Here is a 21,011-nt window from a genome sequence, read left to right on the forward strand (position 1 = left end):
TAAGACAACAGAGAAGCCAATGACTATTTCTCTTGAACCACAACAATTTGACATGAACACGTTCATTGAAGAACAGAAAAAGGACCCGACTTTAACATCATACTTCAATATTGCAAACAAAGGGACGAAATCAAAAGTTGAATACATTATTGAAAAAGATATTCTGTTCAGGTTACACAGGAAAAGAACCAGAATAGCTAAACAACTGGTCACGCCGAGTATTTACAGAAACAAAATCCTTGGAATAGCGCACGATTCAATAACTTCTGGACATCTTGGGAGCTCTTCCACATTGAAGAGAATATCCGAGAATTTCACATGGCCTGGAATTACTAAAGACGTCCGAGAATATGTGAAATCGTGTGGCACATGCCAAAGAAGAGTCGCAAAAGGCAGAATACCGAGATTGCCATTAGAGACAACCCCAGTTATTGAAAAAGTTTTTCAAAAAGTTGCAATTGACATTATAGGCTCCTACATTTTTACAGGAAATACATTTACAACTTCGCGCACATCGCGACACCACTGACAAAGAAAGGGTCACCGAACAAAATTGTTTGGACAGAAGCGTGTCAGAATAGCTTTAATCAATTAAAGGCATTACTTTGTTCAGAACCAATTCTTAAATTACCCGACATGTCAAAAGAATTTGTTGTAAGAACTGACGCGTCTGATTAGGGCATCGCAGCGTACTATTACAGGAGCACGAGGGAACTCTAATGCCTTGCTTATATGCAAGCAGAAAATGATTGGACAGAGAATCACGGTACTCTTTAATAGAGCGTGAAGGACTGGCCATCGTCTTTGCTTTAAAGACATTCAGCACATATCTACTGCTAAAAGAGTTTGTGGTCGAAACGGACCATAAACCACTCGCGTACATAAGAAATAACAAAATGAAAAACAGTAGAGTACTAAGATGGAGTTTGTTTTTGCAAAATTACACTTTCAGTATCTCTCACATACCAGGCTGTGAAAATATTAACGCCGACCTACTTTCTCGATTAGTGTAAACACGTGAGAAGGGTACAACTTAACCCAACTATCTCTCATGCATACTGTTGGTTACCTCGCAAATTATGCCAAATCAGAACGCACAATTTCGATTGTTTTATTTGTAAACATGATGACCCAACTTAAGGGGCGGATTGGGTCTAATTATTAGGAAAATACTTCGAAAAATAGATTTTGAGATTTTGGTGGAAATCGATATTTTATTATCCTATAAATAATATAATTGAAGTCCAAATTCTTAAAGTAGACTATAAAGGCACGAAAAACTTAGTCGAAAATGGTACAGATAGTAAGAAAAGTGTGAAAAACGGGAAGCTCGTATTTTGCTATTTTCTCAAAATGACATATTTCTAAGGTTATGGGATACTGTGTCAAACGTTTCTCAGAATCTATTCAATGAAATTGAAAATTCCCACAGTTATCACAGAGATAATGTATTGTGTCACCATAGAGAGATACTTTTGATAAGATATGTGAATTTTGAATTATAATCCTAATTTTGAATTTTTAACATCAATTTTGTCATAACATTTTGATTCTCAACTTTGTAATGTTCTAATAAAAATCCCATAAGCTAAAGCCGTAAAATCTCTCTATGGTGACACACTATGGTACAATGTTGACAAGAGGAAAGAATATGGAGGTCATTCCTTCATTATTTTTTGTGGAACGTTTGCCACAAGATTGTTATATTTTTTGATGTCAGACCCCCAAATTAGGTCGCAAAATGGGTATCAACACAGATAATTAAAATTTTTCACCATAAATGTTGATTTTTAACCTATAATGACGATACAGAATGAGTAAAACCGCCCAATTTTGTTCGGTGACCCAATTTTATTATGAGTGTGTGTGTGTTTGTGTTTGTCTACATAATCTTCCTTGCTTCGTTCTTTTTTCTTTATTGCCTCTTGGACCTCTTCATTCCACCACCGTGTTATTTTCCAGCTTTTCCTCTTCCCGACCTGACCCCTAGCCCATCTTTGGCCACTTCACGGATAGTATCAGCTGTTTTTTTTCCAATCCTTTGGGAAATCAATTCCTAGTCTTTCTTTCACGGTTGTAGCAAATACTTCACTATGCTCTTCCTCTTTTAGTTTCCACCATCGTGTTTTTCCCTCACCTTGTTTCTCTGATAGCTTCCTCTTTCCAAATGCCACTTTCGCAATAACAATCACTTCTGCTGCCATACCCATACCTTCCCAACCATATCCCCTCTCCGATATTGCTTTCTGCAACGTGCACATTCAAGTCCGCACCGATGAAAACTCGCACATTTGTCCAAAATTTCCATTTGTTCATCAATCTCCTTCCAAAAATCTTCCTTCTTGTCTTGCGTACAGCCTGTCTGGGTTGCGTATGCACTCACGAGAGTGATTTGTTCCATATTGACTACGATCTTGATCCACACAAGTCTGTCGGAGACCCTTTGGACAACATTTTGTGCAAGTTCTTTATTCACAATGATACCCACTTAATTTTTTGTGGCCTGATCATTATTATTATTATTATTATTATTATTATTATTATTATTATTATTATTATTATTATTATTATTATTATTATTATTAAGCCCATAAATACGTTCGGTTATCAAACCTGCAAAATGTGCACTTAGATCCAATTCATCCCAACAGAATATACTACATACATCAGGAAATGGCTTGTATTTTGTAATAAAATCAGTCAAAATCCCTTTCCGTCGTTGGCATCAACACTACTAAAATTCTTACACGAACTTTACTCGACGGGATTGGGATACAATAGTTTATGTTTAGCTAGATCAGCAATTGCCAGTTTGGACATATTAGAATCTGAAAACAATTCAATTGGTAGTCACCCTATGATCAGGCGATATCTAAAAGGAATATTTCACCAAGCTCATAGTTTACCTAGGACAATGTCTACATGGGACCCTAATATAGTTTTGGATTTCCTGAAAAAATTGTCCCCCTGTAAATCCTTAAGCCTCAAAGACCTAAGTTACAAAACTAACATGCTTATGCTCCTCACAACCGGACAGAGAGGACAAACAATTTTATTGTGTCGAATAGACCAAATGGAAATAAAACTTAACAAAATCAATATTAAAATTCACACCTTATTAAAGACTTCAACCCCGCATCACCACTTATCCGATCTTACGCTTAAAGCGTATCCTCCAGATAGAAGAATTTGCACTGTTACTTATATAAAAGAATATATTCAGAGAACCAAATCTATAAGAAATTCTAAACAATTATTCATACACCTAAAACCGCCACATGAAGCAATCTCTAGAGATACCCCGAGGAGATGGACAAAAAAGACAATGGAGTTAGCGGGCATTGATATCAGTATTTTTAAGCCCCATTCCACCCGGGCAGCATCTACTAGCAAAGCGGCCACAAAAGGAGTCCACTTGATGTAATACTGAAAGAGGGAGGATAGAGGTCAGAGACCACGTTTACAAAATTTTATCATAAGCCAGTGGAGAGAACGAAAAAGGATTTCAATAGGTCAGTACTGGATAAATAACAAGTGAGTAGTGCTACGTGGATTTCATAATTTACGTCATAACAAACGCTTTAAAGCTTCATTGGTACGAAGTGGTTATTTGTACTACCACTACAAATAGCGAAAACTACCGCTTTTCATTATTTGTACTCCCAGAACTCTTATGTGTTTAAAGTTGCAAACCACCGCTCCTTTACCTATTTGTAGCTACCTACTCCCAGCACTCTTATGCGTTTGTTGCATTTGTGAGCTTTCAAGGACCAGCCGACCCCAGCCTCCACTTTTCGCGGTCTGTCTTTGAGAAGTGTGAAGCAAAAAAAAATGGCCCTCTCTGTAAACGAGACATTCTCATCTTTTCTCCAATTTGAAAACATTCGAAAATGAGAATAATGTACTTTTTATTAAAAAGTCAACAAAGAAGGTAAGTAAACTAGATACGACAATTTTTTTCCTTAATTAAGTGGCAACTCATTTCTCGTCATTCTTACTCTAACTCTATCAACTAAGAAGAGTACACCACCTCAAACATTTGTCAGTTCATATCTTTGCTTGCATGAGGTCTATTTTCATTTTGAAAAGTTCAAAGTGAACAACTAAATGACGCCGATTCAGTGGTGTATTTGGTCTATCTTCATGTGAATAAATATTTTATTATTGACTTTTCCAAAATTCCAATCGGCCATTCATTTGCATGTCGTGATCTATTTTTCCTTGATTTCAGCTGTCTCAGCTCTAAACTATACTTTTCTTTCTCAAAACAATTCATTTTCTGTTTGCAATGTATTACAGAGATGTTGATTTACCACATGTAAAAATTTGAAAGTTGTATCTGAAGCTGTTTCTGAATTATACGTGATTATCCATTGGGATGCTGTGCTTTTGTCACATTTTTTCCTATTAATTAGAGATTTTCCACCACATAAACGGTCATAACTTTTTAACCAGTTGAGACAGAGCGATAATTTTTCACTCTAGTTAATGTTTCACTCCCCTTTATTTTTCTACGCTAAATTAATACCCATAGCCACTATTTTGAAAAATTCTTGCAAGTGCCTACTAAGAAGTTAAAGAAGAGGGTTGAACTTGAACCTGAACATGCTCCTTCTTCTTCTTCTTCTTCTACTAATAACTACAACTAGATAGGTACTACTCCTCTCCTGAATGATCGGAACCGTTTAAGAAACTAAATTACGGGTTCCACCGGCGCAGCTCTCTAGACTTCCAGTCCCCCAGTGCCCAGTATGGGCGGGAGACCTTACCCCCGATGTTCCTCGAGCCTCGAGGTAGTTTCACTTTATAATTGTTTTAGCTTTTGAACTGTGGATCTTTTGTCAAACGTTTTATTTTAATTTTTCAAATTTAGTAGCACTTTAAAGGTCTGCGTTAGGTATCGCTCTGCTGTACTGTAACTGTAAGAGCGTAAGAATAACATGATAAAAGTACTGTAAAAGTATGCTGATGACGGATGAAAATGATATTGACAATGAAATTATAATAAAAGAAGAACAATAGAACTTATAATCAAATCAATAAAGAAGCTTTAAAAAAATGAAATTTAAAAGAAGTAAGAAAAAACTGCCTCAAGAAGTGAAAAAAATTGTCCCTGTTGTTGAGATGTGAAGTGGACATAATCGTGTCTGTTAAGAATTAGAAGAAATGAAAGATGCCACTTTTTATTTTAAATGTAGATTGCACATTAGCAGAACACTAAAAAAAAAAGTAAAGAAAGAAAATCCAATGTGGCAACTTGGTTGCTAGTGAAAAAAGTAAAATTACTCCGCTCAGCATTGCTGCTGGTGTGATGTCTAGTGTTAGTTAGGTGTCACTATATTAGAGTGATATCTTGTTACTTCATATTTTCATTTTAAAACCTGTAGAACAACTTGATTGATTTGTAAATTTCCTTATATGACCATTGTTTTAGTTTTCCGCAGCCATTATAATTCAATTTGAAATATTGAAAGGTACTGGAGAGGAGTCTTAGCGGGGTTTTTTTTTTTTGTCTGTTAGTTTTAGTTATAGGTCATAGTGCAGGTCCAAGTGTTGGAAATGTACAATGTTTTATTTTTTATTTTAAGGTTAGTTGAAGGAATACTTTCCTTAGCTCAAGGAACGTGCAGAAGACCTCCCCTATTTACTACTTACTACTACTACCCAAGTACTAATGCTAGACTACTTCTTCCGCCACCTCACTCCTAAACGGACTGACACCACAGGCAACTGATATTATTCTCTCTCTCTCTCTGAGTGTGTATCTGTCTGTCTATTTCTGCCCATCTCCCCTCTTTTTACTAATTAGTTTGTAGGTGTTTGGCAAATTCTCAAGAACAGCCAAGATATATGCGGCTGTGTGGCACTCACTTCCGGATTGGAAGGTCCTGGGGTCGAGCCTCATCAAGGACTCACATTCTCTCACTGTACTCATGTGTATGATTTCTTATCCGCTAAGAGCGTTGTCTGTCAGAAGAAAAACATCGCCTAACGTTCTACTTGTTACGTGTTGCTGCTAGTCATGGATCCTTTGTAAAGTGCTTTGAGCATGTTTGGTGGATATTGCGGCTTATGAAAGCTCAATTCTTTTTTTAATATTTATATATATAAAAAAGATGCAGGATGATGACGGGCATGCGCTACTTTATGATGTAGTATAAACCATTCCTAATATATGATTTTGCTAAATAGGCCTACACTCAAATTTTACGAGTGTATCTGGTGGCAAATATTAGACACTCGTTGCCACTGTGATTTTGATGAAACTTGGCTTATACACAGATACATGAATTTTCCTAATACGGCTTCAAACATGCGATCTGAACTTCAATTTATAATGAAGTAATTTTTCTCAAATGACAGCTTGATTGAATGTGACAAGATCCTTTTACTTAATACAATTCAATTTAGTGTGGTCTGTAGTTGTTTGCCTAATATTAGAATGCACAGAATTTGAATTTTTATTGACTTTAAATATTGAAAACAACATGCCTTTGGCTTTCCATTTGTGCCATTCAGCTTTTGACCTAGTCCCTGATTTGAGTACCACGTCACAAATTTAAGTTCTTCGAGAAAACTCTCGACTTACTTTCTTATTCTTCTAACGTACTGAACTGTAACACCTTTGTCTCAGTTGGAGAAAATATTGCAATTTTTAACTTAATATTTAGGTGTTTATGTTATGATTTTTTATATTATTCCGTGTTTTTCAGCTTCCATCATATCACCCTGAGGAAAGTTGGCTAATTTATGACTTTTGTGTCTATGAATGCAAGCAGGGCAAAAAGCAATTGACTTCAAGCAAAGGAGTTCGCCCTAACCAGAGGTAGGAGGTTGTTTTTGGACGGGGGCAGGAGGTGTTTTTTTACTTTTACATATTTAAAAAAAAATGAAAATATTATATGCACAAGGTTATAATATTTCAGCATAACTCGGAAGTAAATTATCACCATCAGCTTTTCTATCTTGATTGCCAAGACAATTTTAATAAAGCAATCAAACTGATTCTGAATTTTAAAACATCCAGAGGAAGAGGCAATGTGTGCCTATCTGCAGCTCATTTACAGTCTTCAGTGGGCGGGCTGCACGATGTAATGCAGCAAGACAATAGTTCAACTATTACCAGAACAGTTTTAAAAAGTGAAAGACTTGATTTGTTCAAAAAATCTGATTGCGCTGGATTAGTATTATTATTGAATGTCTTATTAAGATTTATTTTCAATTGCTCTATAATCTGCATGTTGAAATCCTTCACAATTGAGGTATGCAAGTGACAACGCTATTAATATTTTATCATACTATGTTGTGGATAATTTTATTATTTTGTAATAAAAAGTTTTTCTTACCATGCAGGACTCTAAATTAATACTGGCTTCTGAGGGTTACAGGGGCTAATCACAACCATGAAAATCACCCATGCGATAAATTGGTAAGACTCATTCATTTTATACTTATTTTCCATCGACATTTTGTCCCTGCAGTTTTTCGCTGCCGAAAATTTTACACTTGACAGCAATTAATTGCAAATTCTATTTTAGTCGCAATTAGACTCAATTTTTTTTATAAATATGTATTATTTTTTCTTTTCTTGTTACTTTATATTTACAGTACTTAATTGTCCCTCCCCCCTCCCACTATTGAGTGTAATATATAGTAATAGATTAGTTAGGTAAATGCACTGTTGACACCAGGACCAAATGTTTAAAGAACAACAGCCATTCCAACTCATATTTTATTACGATTCATTCAAGGTGGCGCACTGAGATGGAGAGATGATGACCAGCTTGTGACAAAATTGACTGTTCCAGAATTTGTATTTTTTTTATTAAAAAAAAAATTTCTTGGAAGGGTTCTGGGCAGAGTGTTCACATTTTTCTATCCCTTATATTTGTTTTCTCTTTCCATGTTGCTCCCTGTCTTTGTTATGGATTAAGATTGCTCATTTTTTTCCTGGTCCTTGCGGGGGTCTTTAGTTGGGAGGCAGACAGTCAAATACAGTACCTTTCTTCTTGAGATGATTTTTTATACTGTAAATCATCTCTCTGTTATGTACTGTTATAGGTTTTTAATATTATTGCATTATGTAAATGTTTTAGCAGGATCCTTTGCTTGTGTCTCGGTGAGACTTTGAGGTAATGTCAAAATTGGTACATCTTTGAGGTGCTCGTGAAATCTACTGTTCCCTATTTATTGAATCAGTCACCATATCATCATCCTTTTTATAGTGTTGTAAGCGCTATTAATTCCTGTAAGACAATATAAGCAGATCTAGGTGGGCGTATTTTTTTGGGTCTTTTTTTTTTTTTGTCTTTGTTTTTTTTTTTTTGTTCCAGATAAGGAATTTTAAGATTTGATGGTTGTCCATAGACTTTTCAAAATAAAATTTGACTTTGACTATGAGTATGATGCAGTTATAAGTGCTTGATTTCTGAGGACTAATTATAAATTGTGACCACTCTATTGCGTTTTTGTATGCCATTAAATGTTACAAAGACAATGAAGCGACGTTTGTTGGGAATTCTGCAGTCATTCATTTAACCCTTGAATTTGATGAGCGCCTGTTGCATTTTAGTTCATTCAAGTATTTTAGAGTGACAAACACAACTCGTGCATTATGGGTTTATATGCAGATTTTTGTCTTTAAATTGTCAATAAAAAATAAAATGCTTTTTATTGTTTTGTTAGCTGGCAGGTCTGAATTGAATGCTATTGCATACAATTTTGTACTTTTAATCTTTTTTCTTTTTACATTTAGCCATCCTCACTTTATCCGGAGAATCGCCTGCCCCTCGTGAATGAGACAGTGAAGGCTATGGCTAAAACAAAGGTGTCCACAACCCAACTTAGGCAATACATTCAATCAAGCCAAGGATAAAATGTATTGCCTAAAGATGTCGAAGATTTGCAGCGGAGATTGTTCAAGACTGATATTGACAGGACGGACGGTGAGACGGTACAGGAATTACTGACAGAGATAGAGGAGGAAGGAGGTGTAACAAAGTTCAGTGTGAATGAGGATGTTGGTTTTGAGTATTTGTTTTAAGTAACGGGAAGAATGAGGCGTGATTTGAGTGTTTTTTGTGATGTGTTTGTTATGGATGCAACATACAAAGTAAATCGATATTTGTATCCACTTGTGAATATTATGTGCATAGATGATGAGGGTCATGGCGGGCGAAAGACTGGAAATCCATGACCAACCTGAAACTGACATTGTACCAGTATGACGTGTGACAAATACACAGGAAGGACTGTATCGAATTGTATCTTCAGTGACAAACAGGACCAATAGCTTATTTCAAGTTATGGTAGAACATCAGTTTCTGCAAAGAATCTCCCAGTTGGAACAATTTTTGACTCTTGTCTCTGAAGATCAGGGATGTAAATCTTTCAGAATTATTAGGATTTCCTATTTTTCAGACATTTTCTAGCTTCCCCAAACAATTTAAATATTTCTTAATACCTCACTACCAACAACTCTTGTGATAAGAGATACTGCTGTACATATAGAGAATTTGTAGTGAATATCCATTTTCAATGTACTGAAACACTTAATTTACACTACTGTTGTGTCAGTTATGATTATACGTGTATTTAACCATTCAACTTATTTCCACGACAGCTTCCGAATTTTAATTCGGAAGTACTAAGGATTGATAGCGTTCGAATTTCCGAATTTTCCTAATTTTAATTCGGAACTAGATTCACATCTGTTGTGTTAGCAAGGAGGGTTATTTTTAGTTTACCGGAAGCAAAACATGGGCTGCAGAATCGAAAGTAGAAGATGGTGGATATATATCGAGTATTCATGACTGAGTTCTGAGTTGTTGTTACACTTTCTTCCTAAGGCTCAATTGGAATGTATTTCTGTTTCTGTAAGTAATTCCTGTGTGTTGCAATTCATTTCAGTCATAATGAGTCTGAAGATACATTTCCCTTAGCCTTGGTCTTTATGAGAAATTTCTATGGGGTCTCATTTCTGGTTGAGACTGCCACGAACGTTTGACTGTGGTGGGGGAAAAAATCAAATTTGTTTGTTCTCATTGAAAGCTACACCAATAAAGTAAAGGGCTTTTAACACGATTCTAAACCTAATGTAGTATTTTAATTGTAATGTACTTCTTATTGCCTTTGTTATTAGCAGAAGGGTTTGGGGCCTGAGAAAATGATAAATATCGGGAGGTGACCATCTTTCCAATCTCAAAATTAGCCTTAGTAATGATATGGCTGTTGAAATTTGAGTACGAGTTTTTATTATTGTCAGATTCATTTAGTCATTGGGGGTAATATTTTGACCTGAATATAATTTTGATATACAAGTTTAGGTGTTGGATTACGTGCAGTGAAAATAAGTTAAGAATTCCAAAATTCTGATTTTTTTCAGTATCCCAAACTAATTTAACCCTGTTTAATCCATAAAGATAAGGATAATACTAAATGGGCACTGATTTAAGCATGAACAACACTAAATAATGGCATTTCCTCCTGACAAAAAGGAGACATAAATCATTAAAATCCATCCATAAACAAAATGATTTAGATTTTATTCTGAGACTTATCACTCAAAAGTCCTAAAAATGTTGTCACAATCACAAGGCCATTTATCACCTCATTCCTGGTGTGTCACTTGGAGTTTAGACTATTGAAATGAGCTCGCAGAATTTCAGAATTTTTTTCAACTTTGCATTTACATCCCTGGAAGATAAAGACTTTGACATTGTTGACATGACTGACTTAATACAGACAAATCCCCATTCTAACCCTCTTTCTGACTTTTCAGAGACACCAGACATTGTAAATGCACGTACTGACCAGAGACCACAGACATTATAAATACACACTCTGCCCAGACAGAGACCACAGAAGTTATGGACACACCGACTGACCAGACAGAGACCACAGACGTTATGGACACACAAACTGACCAGACAGAGAGACCAAAGACGTTATGGACACACAGACTGACCAGACAGGGACTCCAGATAACAGAGACATGCGACCATAAAGATGCCCTTGACACGACAGAGACAGTTAGACTGCGAAATTTTTCAAATGTGACTCTACACAGGAAATTTCATACAGAATTCCCTTAATACCTTTACTCATTGTCCATTTGTAAAATTTATTTTCATGTAATAAACCACCAAAAAAGTAAATTTTTAACGTGGGTGGGGGCTGTCACGTTACTGTAGAACGAGCTTAAGTCTCAATGGGATATTAGCTTTAGGCAACCACAAGTTGGTATTTTTCAAACCTGTTGCTATGCTATCTTGTGATGACAACGTCTCTCAGTCGCCAAACGTCACTAGCTATCCTTCACATAATGCAGGGTTGATTGTGTGAAGTACGTTTGGGGCCGGAAGATAGCAAGGCATAGTGCAGGCTACTGTACTGTGTCAGTCCGTGAACGGGTGACCAATTCATAGTACAGAGAAGGCAAATCTGTTACTATATGTCCCAATAAAAATATAACACAGAGAAGGCAGAAACTGTGTTATACAGGTCGGTACAGAATAAAACAAATATAACACAGGAGACCAAACACTGTGTTGTAGAATATCAAAATTTCAAAGGTGGTCGGTCAGTGACGAAATAAAAAGGGACATTATAAGTCGTAATATCACATCCCAATAAAAGAGTGTGACAGTAAAAAGGTGCCCGTTAACAATTGAGTCGGTCAAGTCTCTATCCAGATTCAAAAGGATAGTGCAAAGTCCTGTATGTAAAACAAATTTGAGAAGCATGGTTGTTCTCAATACTTGTTGGGTCGTGATCGGTATAGAGTGAAGTAGTGTTCATGCTACACATCTTCACGAAATATCAGAGCAATGCTGTGTTAAGATTACAGAGGAGCAAGAAGACAAGATTTGTTTGTGTGTCTTTATATGTTTCGGAATAGGTACATTTTTGTTGTCAAAACTTTCATTTTTATTTTGACATTTTCTTGATCTTTTAAAATAAAATTATAATTTAATTTAATCAACAGACTTGTTTAATAATTTAAAGATATAGTTTTTTGTGGGGACCTTTTGTAAAATCATTAGTCTGATTGTAGTTGTAAATTTCTTTATATTCTAATGTCATAAAATCAGTGACACCACTGAATTCCTACCAGCGCTTTTATTCACTGAGTCCCTACCACCAGCGCTATTACTCACCCAGTCCCTACCACCTGGGCGGGGTTCCTGACCTCCCAATGTGGGCAGGGGGGTTCATACTGTGTCTTCTATCCCCTTATATCTGTTTTCCAACATGCTTTCTGTCTTTGTCTTGGAATGAGATTACTTGGTTTTGTCCTGGTCCTGGCCGGATCCCCTGGCTGAGAGGGAAGCAGTCGAATGTATAGTTAGTTTTGGGAGATGATATTTTTTTCATTGTAAATCATCTCTCTGTTATGTACTGTATTATGTTTTATTTACATATTATATTTGATTTGTTAACATTTGAGTGTATTCCTCTTAGTCGGGACCTGTGCTTGTGTCTGGATGAGACTTTTAGGTGATCTTAAACTAAGTACTTTGATGGTGTGCTCTTGGAATCTACATCTGTTTCCCATTTGAACAAATTCCCCTTTGTCTTACCTTTTCTTGGGTGCTTTAATTGAATTCTATAACTTTTTACTATCCCATTTCTTCCTTTTTACTGGCGCTGATATGACCTTAATGTGTTGCAAGCGCCGTAAAACCCTCAAAAACAAATAAACACACAAACAGTCCCTACCAGCAGCGCTTTTACTCATTGAGTCATAGAGCTTTTACTCACCGAGTCCCTACCACCAGTGCAATTACTCACCGAGTCCCTTCCACCAGCGCTTTTACTCACTGAGTCATAGAGCTTTTACTCACCGAGTCCCTACCACCAGTGCTATAACTCACCAAGTCCCTACCACCAGCGCTTTTACTCACTGACACTGTCCCTACCACCAGTGCTATTACCGAGTTATAGAGCTTTTACTCACTGAGTCCCTACCACCAGTGCTTTTACTCTTTGAGTCCCTACCACCTGTGCTATTACCGAGTCATAGAGCTTTTACTCACTGAGTCCCTACCACCAGCGCTTCTACTCACTGAGTCATAGAGCTTTTACTCACTGAGTCCCTACGACCAGCGCTATTACTCACTGAGCCCCTACCACCAGCGCTTTTACTCACCGAGTCCCTACCACCAGCGCTATTACTCAGCGAGTCATAGAGCTTTTACTCATCGAGTCCCAAAGACCAGCGCTTTTACTCACTGAGTCCCTACGACCAGCGCTATTACTCACTGAGTCCCTACCACCAGCGCTTTTACTCGTTGAATCCCTATCACCAGCACTTTTACTCGCCGAGTTCCTACGACATGGCTATTACTGAGTCCCTAACACCAGCGCTAATACTATTAGCCACCCAATCCCTACCACCAGGGGGACAATATAAGCTCAGATTAGACCCCAAAAATTCTTACAGTGATGCAGAAAAAAACAACGAACAGATCTCTTTCAAATTTACACAAAATGTTTCTTACAACAAGATGGATAGGTTTAGCAATAGTCTTGGAAAATAAATTTTTCAAAATTTTTTTTCGATTTCTTAGTGAAAATTTGGTGTGACATGACAGGAAAAAAAATTGATTTAAAAATTCATAAAACTGCTAAATTTTTGTTTAGCCCAAAACCCAACCATCATGATGCAAAACACATCATAAGAAAAATTCTGACCAAATTTGAAGACAATCTGATGGAAACAATCCAGATGTGAATGTTAGAAAATCAGAGAATGACGCACAATGAAATTTTGAGAAAATGAAAAATTTGTCTTTAATTTGATAATAAAGCTAATTATGCAGACAAAGGCCAACATTCATCAAGTATAACCAATGTGGAACAAGAAAACAGTAATATTTTATAAATTGATCAAATTCTGAAAAAAATTATAAACGATTCGCTAACCCATACCTCTAAGAAAAAAAATTGCGAAATAATTTAATATCTGCTGTTATTCACCAAAAAATTACTTTAGTGGTCAAATATGCTTTATAGTTCTAAAATTCTTTAATTATATCTCATGAACTAATATTGTAATGTATAATTTGATGCTAAACACCAAAAATAACAATTTAAAAAAAAAACTTTTTTAAGGGGCAACATAAGCTAAAATTAGACGTAAAACCCTAAAATTTCTAACAAAAATGTACCAAAAACTAGCATAAAAATTTCTTTCAAATTTAAACACAATGTTTCTTTCATAAATAGCTATTATATCATGAAAACTCTTGGAATAATTTTTTTAGAATTTTTATTTGATTTCAACTGAAAATTTAGCGCGGATCGACAGGAACAAATGAATTTTAAAATTTATAAAATTGCTAAATTTTAATTTACCCCCAAACACTTACATCATGATGTTTTTTTTTTTGTTTGTTTGTTGCTTTAGGTCTCTTCCAACACAATTGAGGTTATATGAGAGACCGCTGAAACAAAAAAACAAGCAATCTAACAAAAATAGTACAAATGTCAATCAAAATCATAACCTAAAGATATCATAAGCTAAATTATAAATAACCAAGAACAAACAGGCAGAGGATTTACAGGAAAAAAATATCCCCTGTCAAAAATACAATCACAAACCAAAGAAGCAGGATAGGCTAGTAAAGAGAAGAAGAAACGACATCACTATCGGATCGTACACCCATGCGAACATCATAGGTATATGATTCAAGGGTGATGCTCCCATCCAACCACCCGCACATCATGATGTAAAACACATCATAGAAAAGATTCTGAATAAATTTGAAGATAATTTAAAGGAAAATGATTGAGGTAGGATTGCTAGAAAATCAGACAAATGACATAAAACAGACATTTGAGAAAGCGCAAGCTTTTTCTATAATTTGACAAAGTTAAAAGGCTGATTTTGCAGACAACTAAAAGAAATGATCCATCAAACTTTCAAAATATGACCGTAATAGGACAAGAAAACGAAAATTTTGTAGATTGATCTAAGTCTAAAAAAAATTATAATCAGTTCACTAACCCATACCCCTTAGATAAAAAAAAATGCTGTAAAATTGATTTTTTTAACGCCCAGAGATAAAATAATTTTGTGGTCAAATATGATGTCATACCTTATGAATTCATCATTATAATCACAAAACCTAATTATTTACTGTATACAATAGGTTATACAGATGATTTCTAGATATATTAAATGATTTTTCAAAATATGATATGGCACGCTATCCTCATTTTTCATTTTTTTATTCTACTTGAGAGACAAGTCGTATAAAATTAGATATCTAGTCAAGTTGAACTGCAAAATCAATTCTATTTTAGACAATAAAACAGTTAAATAGTGCACTAGCTCTGAATAAAAAGCAATTTGCTTTCCCAAACCCTTGAAAATCTTACAGAAAAAGTCAACACTACTTGTTTGCCACCACTTTTTTTGTAGTTCCACAAAGAGGGTTGATCCTGCTCTGGATGGAAAAATTGAAATAAAAAAGAGACACATTTCATTAGCAATTTTTGGAAATGGCATTATTGTCATAAAATGCATTTGTCAAAGACATAGCAATTTTTAAAAAATGATCATTATTCACACCAACACACTTGAAATTTCATTGGTTTTACATCCACAGAACAAAACTCTTGGCAACAAACTATAGTCTGTCGTTAAGTAGTAATTCAGTAGTAATTCAATTCAAATGATGCTTTGCCATTTTCATTTAGAAAAATGAGCATTTATTTTATTGATCACCAATAAAAAAAAGTAAAGGCGCAATGGAGATTTGAAAACATTACTAACCATTGTCAAAAAGTGCATGCAGACACTCTGGTCTGCTGGCCCAGATGATGGTTTGCTGATTGATGAGTTTTGCCACAGGCAAAGATTTGCCTCAACACACCTTGCCAGAATAGCCCTTGAGCCAGCATCTTTATGGATTGTCAGGACACCAGTAACGTCAACAGTGTTCTTTCATGTTAGCTGTCGATGAAAACAAAAAATTAAATTAAATTCACTACAGCAAAATAGGCACATACATGCCAATGTTAAAGTTTATAACAGCAACACTTCGCATGTTGAACGGGACATAACGTCTGTTAGGCGATATTACAATTACTTCGGACAGAGACAACGCAGTTAACGGCCAAGTACACATTTTACAACTGAGTCCGGTGAGAGAAAGTGAGCAAATTGCCTTTTCCAAGGGCTCAACTATGCGCCGAGCGAGGCTCGAGCCCAGGACCTTCCGGTCCAAAAGCGAGTGTCATACCACTACGACATAGCCGTACGTAATTTTTAAAAATATAATAAAAATAATCACACTAATATAATTATCTCACATTGTCATCATCATAGGCATTTCAAAACTACTAATAATACTACCACTACAGATATCTTATCATTATAAAATATTTCTCTCTCTCTCTCTCTCTCTCTCTCTCTCTCTCCTTCTCTCTCTCTCTCTTCTCTCTCTCTCTCTCTCTCCTCTCTTCTCTCTCTCTTCTCTCTCTCTCTCTCTCTCTCTCTCTCCTCTCTCTCTCTCTCTCTCTCTCTCCTCTCTCTCCTCTCTTCTCTCTCTCTCTCTCTCTCTCTCTCTCTCTCTCTCTCTCCTCTCTCTCTCTCTCTCTCTCTCTCTCTCTCTCTCTCTCCTCCTCTCTCTCTCCTCTCTCTCTCTCTCTCTCCTCTCTCTCTCTCTCTCTCTCTCTCTCTCTCTCTCTCTCTCTCTTCTCTCTCTCTCTCTCTCTCCTCTCTCTCTCTTCTCTCTCCTCTCCATCTCTCTCTCTCTCTCTCTCTCCCTCTCTTCTCCTGATCATACAAACCCCATTTCCATATAACAACAAACCCCACCACCCCCCCCCCCCCCCCCCAAAAAAAAAAAAAAAAAAAAAGTTTTGAAAAAGTATGGACGATGTGTCGGCCATAATAAAGATAATAACAATAACTGAATGAAAAGTATTTTTTTAAAGGGCCCTGAGCCTGGAATGTCGTGAGTACTCGAAACCTCTTGATCGTGATAAAATTAGCAACCTTTTGACTGGGGATCAGGGCCTTCTAAAAATAGTATCGGGCCTGTCCAACCGAATTGCGCGAGTTCTCTGCTGGGCTTAAGGATTCAATAGTCTGATGTCACGTCGCCTAGCAACGAGCAGTTTGGTTCTAAACAAAGAAAATGTATTTCTCCGCAATAGGATTCAAAAGTCTGATGTCACGTCGCCTAGCAACGATCAGTTTGGTTCTAAACAAAGAAAATCAATACTATTTATTCTTCACGCTGGCTAAAACTTTTTCACATGTCACGTGATCAGAATGTATGAAATTCATAACATGATAAGATTTATAATGTTTTTCTCCTCTGGATACACTTTCATGCTCGTCGGAGAAGTATTTCATAAGGGCGTCCGCTATTCTTCCGATAGTTTAGAGCCAGTTACTAAGTTTCTCTGCATCATTGCGGGTGAAGTGACGTCACGACTGTTGAAGCGTATTATTGCTGTTTCCCCACTAGTGGATTAAAATAGATATTAAAAACGTTTGCCACTAAATCAACACTTGTAATTCAGACGCCAATTGTTCCAATTTAGACACCCAGTTGTTTTAATTCGGACACCCGCTTATTCCAATTCAGACACAAGGGTGTTGGAATTCAAACATGACTTTGTCCATTTGTTCTATTTTTGTCGGTGTTGTTGACTTGTTTTCAATTTAAATTCTAAAAGGTTTTACAAATCATAATTTTTATGATGAGTTTAAATATGTACAAGGAATCAGATTAGTCCGTGTTAAATTAACTGGCTCGACTGCGGGAATGTAACGTGAAGTCCCAGGTTTGAGTTATTGCCGAGATGAGGGTCATTTAAATCGATCGATTTTTGAAGGACACGGTTTTTGGGCCAAATTTTTAAATTCTTGCATTTCCCAGAGTATGGCGTCAGTTAACTGGTCAAAACGAATTTTTGTTGATATTATTTCATATTTTTATTCTTATCATCTAGACTACTGCAAAGTATTATAACTTCCTTTTTATCTTCTTCTATTTTTCAGATGCAAAAGAAAGCTGCGACACCGTGACACATCATTGAATTCCTGACAATGGTTGTGACATGTTTGATTTGTGTTGTCCTGCTTAATAAACCTGATTTAATATGATCTGACGTTTGTTTTTGTTTTCCTTTTTGCTTTGATATTTTAAATTGGCTAGCACTATTCAGTATCTGATACTGAATAGTGGTTTTGCACTATTCAGTATATATGGTGTTTTTTCCGAAACCCGAAGAATCCCTACAAAGTTATGGGAAGTAGGCAGCTGTGGGGAGTGAATCTGGGACTCAGGGAAGTGTACACCAGTAGGGAGTGAACCTGGGACTGGCTTTAAGGGGGGGGGACTTTTTTACGAAACCCTCCGAAACCCGACAATATGCGGCAAAGTTATGGAAAGTAAGCAAACAGTGAGGAGTGAACCTGAGACAGGGAAGTGTACACCAGTGGGAGTGAAATTGAGACTCAGGGAAGTGTACACCAGTGGGAGTGAACCTGAGACTATGGTTTTCGGCGGGTTTCAGCGAGTTTCACATAAAAGCAATTACTTTTTTACGAAACCCGACAATATATTATTATTATTATTATTATTATTATTATTATTATTATTATTATTATTATTATTATTATTATTATTATTATTGTTATTATTATTATTATTATTATTATTATTATTATTATTATTATTATTATTATTATTATTATTATTATTATTATTATTATTATTATTATTATTATTATTATTGTCACGTAAATTTCAATATAGATAAGATAAGATATACTTTATTGATCCTGAATGGAAATTATCATAATGTTACACATCATTCATCGTTATATTAGCACAGATTTAAACACTGTTATGAACTAATTGGTGATAATACGTAGCTAATTACAAGCAAAATAAACATCAAATATAATCAAATAAAATATTCATAAAATATACAACCGTTACAGGCAATGCTATAAAAATCGGACATGAAAGTAGAATAGAGTTTTAATAATGGATTTGTGATGTGGTTTTTTTTTGTTTGTTTGTTGCTTTAGGTCTCTTCCAACACAATTGAGGTTATATGAGAGACCGCTGAAACAAAAAAAAAAAAACAAGCAATCTAACAAAAATAGTACAAATGTAAATCAAAATCATAACCTAAAGATATCATAAGCTAAATTATAAATAACCAAGAACAAACAGGCAGAAGATTTACAGAAAAAAAATATCCCCTGTCAAAAATACAATCAAAAACCAAAGAAGCAGGATAGGCTAGTAAAGAGAAGAAGAAACGACATCACTATCGGATCGTACACCCATGCGAACATCATAGGTATATGATTCAAGGATGATGCTCCTATCCAACCACCCGCGATTTGTGATGTAAATCGAATTTTGAAAATAGATTGTGAAGGATTGCCCATAGCCAACACAGGTTGATAAAAAGTAAAAATAAAGCATGGTATTTGAATGTATAAATAAATAATAAATAATGTAGATATAGCACCGTGTGAACATGCATAAATAAATAGATTTTAGAGGGAATATAGTATCTTTCAACTTTCAAATGCCATGTAGTAAAAAAATCATCCTAAAGTTTCGTATTGCTGATAGTAAAAATGAATTAAAATATCTTTGCCCTTTAGTTTTCATGTGTATTAGTCTGTTGCTCCTGTGGCTTATTTTGATTTCGTCGTACAGAGGGTGGAACTCGTCTCTTTGAATTTTGTTAACTTTAACACTAGCAATATCTTTGCGAAAATCGTCAAAATTGTTCCATCCATCATTTCCTAACATTCGATTAGCATGCTTTATTATTCTATGTATTTTTATTACTTCAGATTTTGTACAATTTCCACAAGTATACCGAGATATAGTACGACAATTAATTCACGGAAGTACATCGCTCAATTCAAAACGGCAGAAAGCCTGGCCATATATATATATATATATAAGTATCAATCCACTGTCTAGGTGAAAACTGTGAAATGCACCAATTGGAGGATCAAGCATATGTCTTGTTCAAATTGATTAAACTGTTCCATCTTTGTTCAAACGAGTATAGTTTGATGCCCTACAATGATTTATGAACATAATTCTGATGCTTGATGCTCGACGCATAGTTGAGTCATCGATAAAAAGGTTCTTTAATCACATTCTCTCACCGTACTCAGGTGTAAACTGAGTAGTTGGCCGTTAGTGGTGTTTTCTCCGTCCTGTCGTGTCCCGCCCTGCGTGTTAAGTGTTGCTGTTGGCTGCAGACGCGTTGTAAAGCGCTTTGAGCACGATTGCCTCCCTCGGCGCATAGTTGAGTCCTCGATAAAAAGGTTCTTTACTCACATTCTCTCACCGTACTCAGATGTAAAACGAGTAGCTGGCCGTTAGTGGTGTTTTCTCCGTCCTGCCGTGTCCCGCTCTGCATGTTAAGTGTTGCAGTCTGCTGCAAACGCGTTGTAAAGCTCTTTGAGCACGTTACTGGATATGTTGGCTAGAATAATAGTAATAGTAATAGTAATAATAATAATAATAATAACAATAATAATAATGATAATAATAATAATTAATAATAATAATAATAATAATAATAATAATAATAATAATAATAATAATAATAATAATAATAATAATATAATAATAATAATAATAATAATAATAATAATAATAATAATAACAACAAAGTTATGGGTTCGAGCCTCGTTCGGCGCATAGTTGATGTAATTAACTGGCAAACCAACCGGTAGCCATTGTGTTGATCATTTTTAATTAAACCTGAGTACGGCGAGAGAGTGTGAGTAAAGAGCCTTTTTTCAAGGACTCAACTGAAGTAGTTCGAAGTGTTTATATGACCATATCAAGGGAATTAATCCTTGGTATTTGTACACCCTATGTTATATTCTTGAGTTGCATCCCTTGAATAGGGCATTGAAAACGAGTACATGGCCGTTACTATTTTTCCGTCCTGTCATGTCTCGCCCCGCGTGTTAAGTGTTGCTGTTGGCTGGGAAC

The 21,011-nt window shown here is 35.7% G+C and overlaps 1 long non-coding RNA gene across 2 annotated transcripts; it reads left to right on the forward strand.

Moving 5' to 3' along the window:
• The first annotated feature begins 3,498 nt into the window (after positions 1–3,498).
• On the forward strand, positions 3,499–18,132 carry LOC144956496 (uncharacterized). Of its 2 annotated transcripts, XR_013641961.1 has the most exons (5): positions 3,592–3,931; positions 6,714–6,826; positions 7,354–7,429; positions 8,756–9,875; positions 18,023–18,132. It is a non-coding gene; the product is annotated as an uncharacterized LOC144956496 (long non-coding RNA). The 2 variants fall into 2 exon arrangements; XR_013641960.1 differs by lacking the exon at positions 18,023–18,132 and having other exon boundaries at positions 3,499–3,931; positions 8,756–11,979.
• Positions 18,133–21,011: the final 2,879 nt, after the last annotated feature.

The sequence above is a fragment of the Berghia stephanieae genome, chromosome 11 (assembly GCF_034508935.2).
Source record: "Berghia stephanieae isolate SIO BIC M18660-M18661 chromosome 11, UCSD_Bste_1.3, whole genome shotgun sequence".
Classification (NCBI taxonomy): domain Eukaryota; kingdom Metazoa; phylum Mollusca; class Gastropoda; order Nudibranchia; family Aeolidiidae; genus Berghia; species Berghia stephanieae.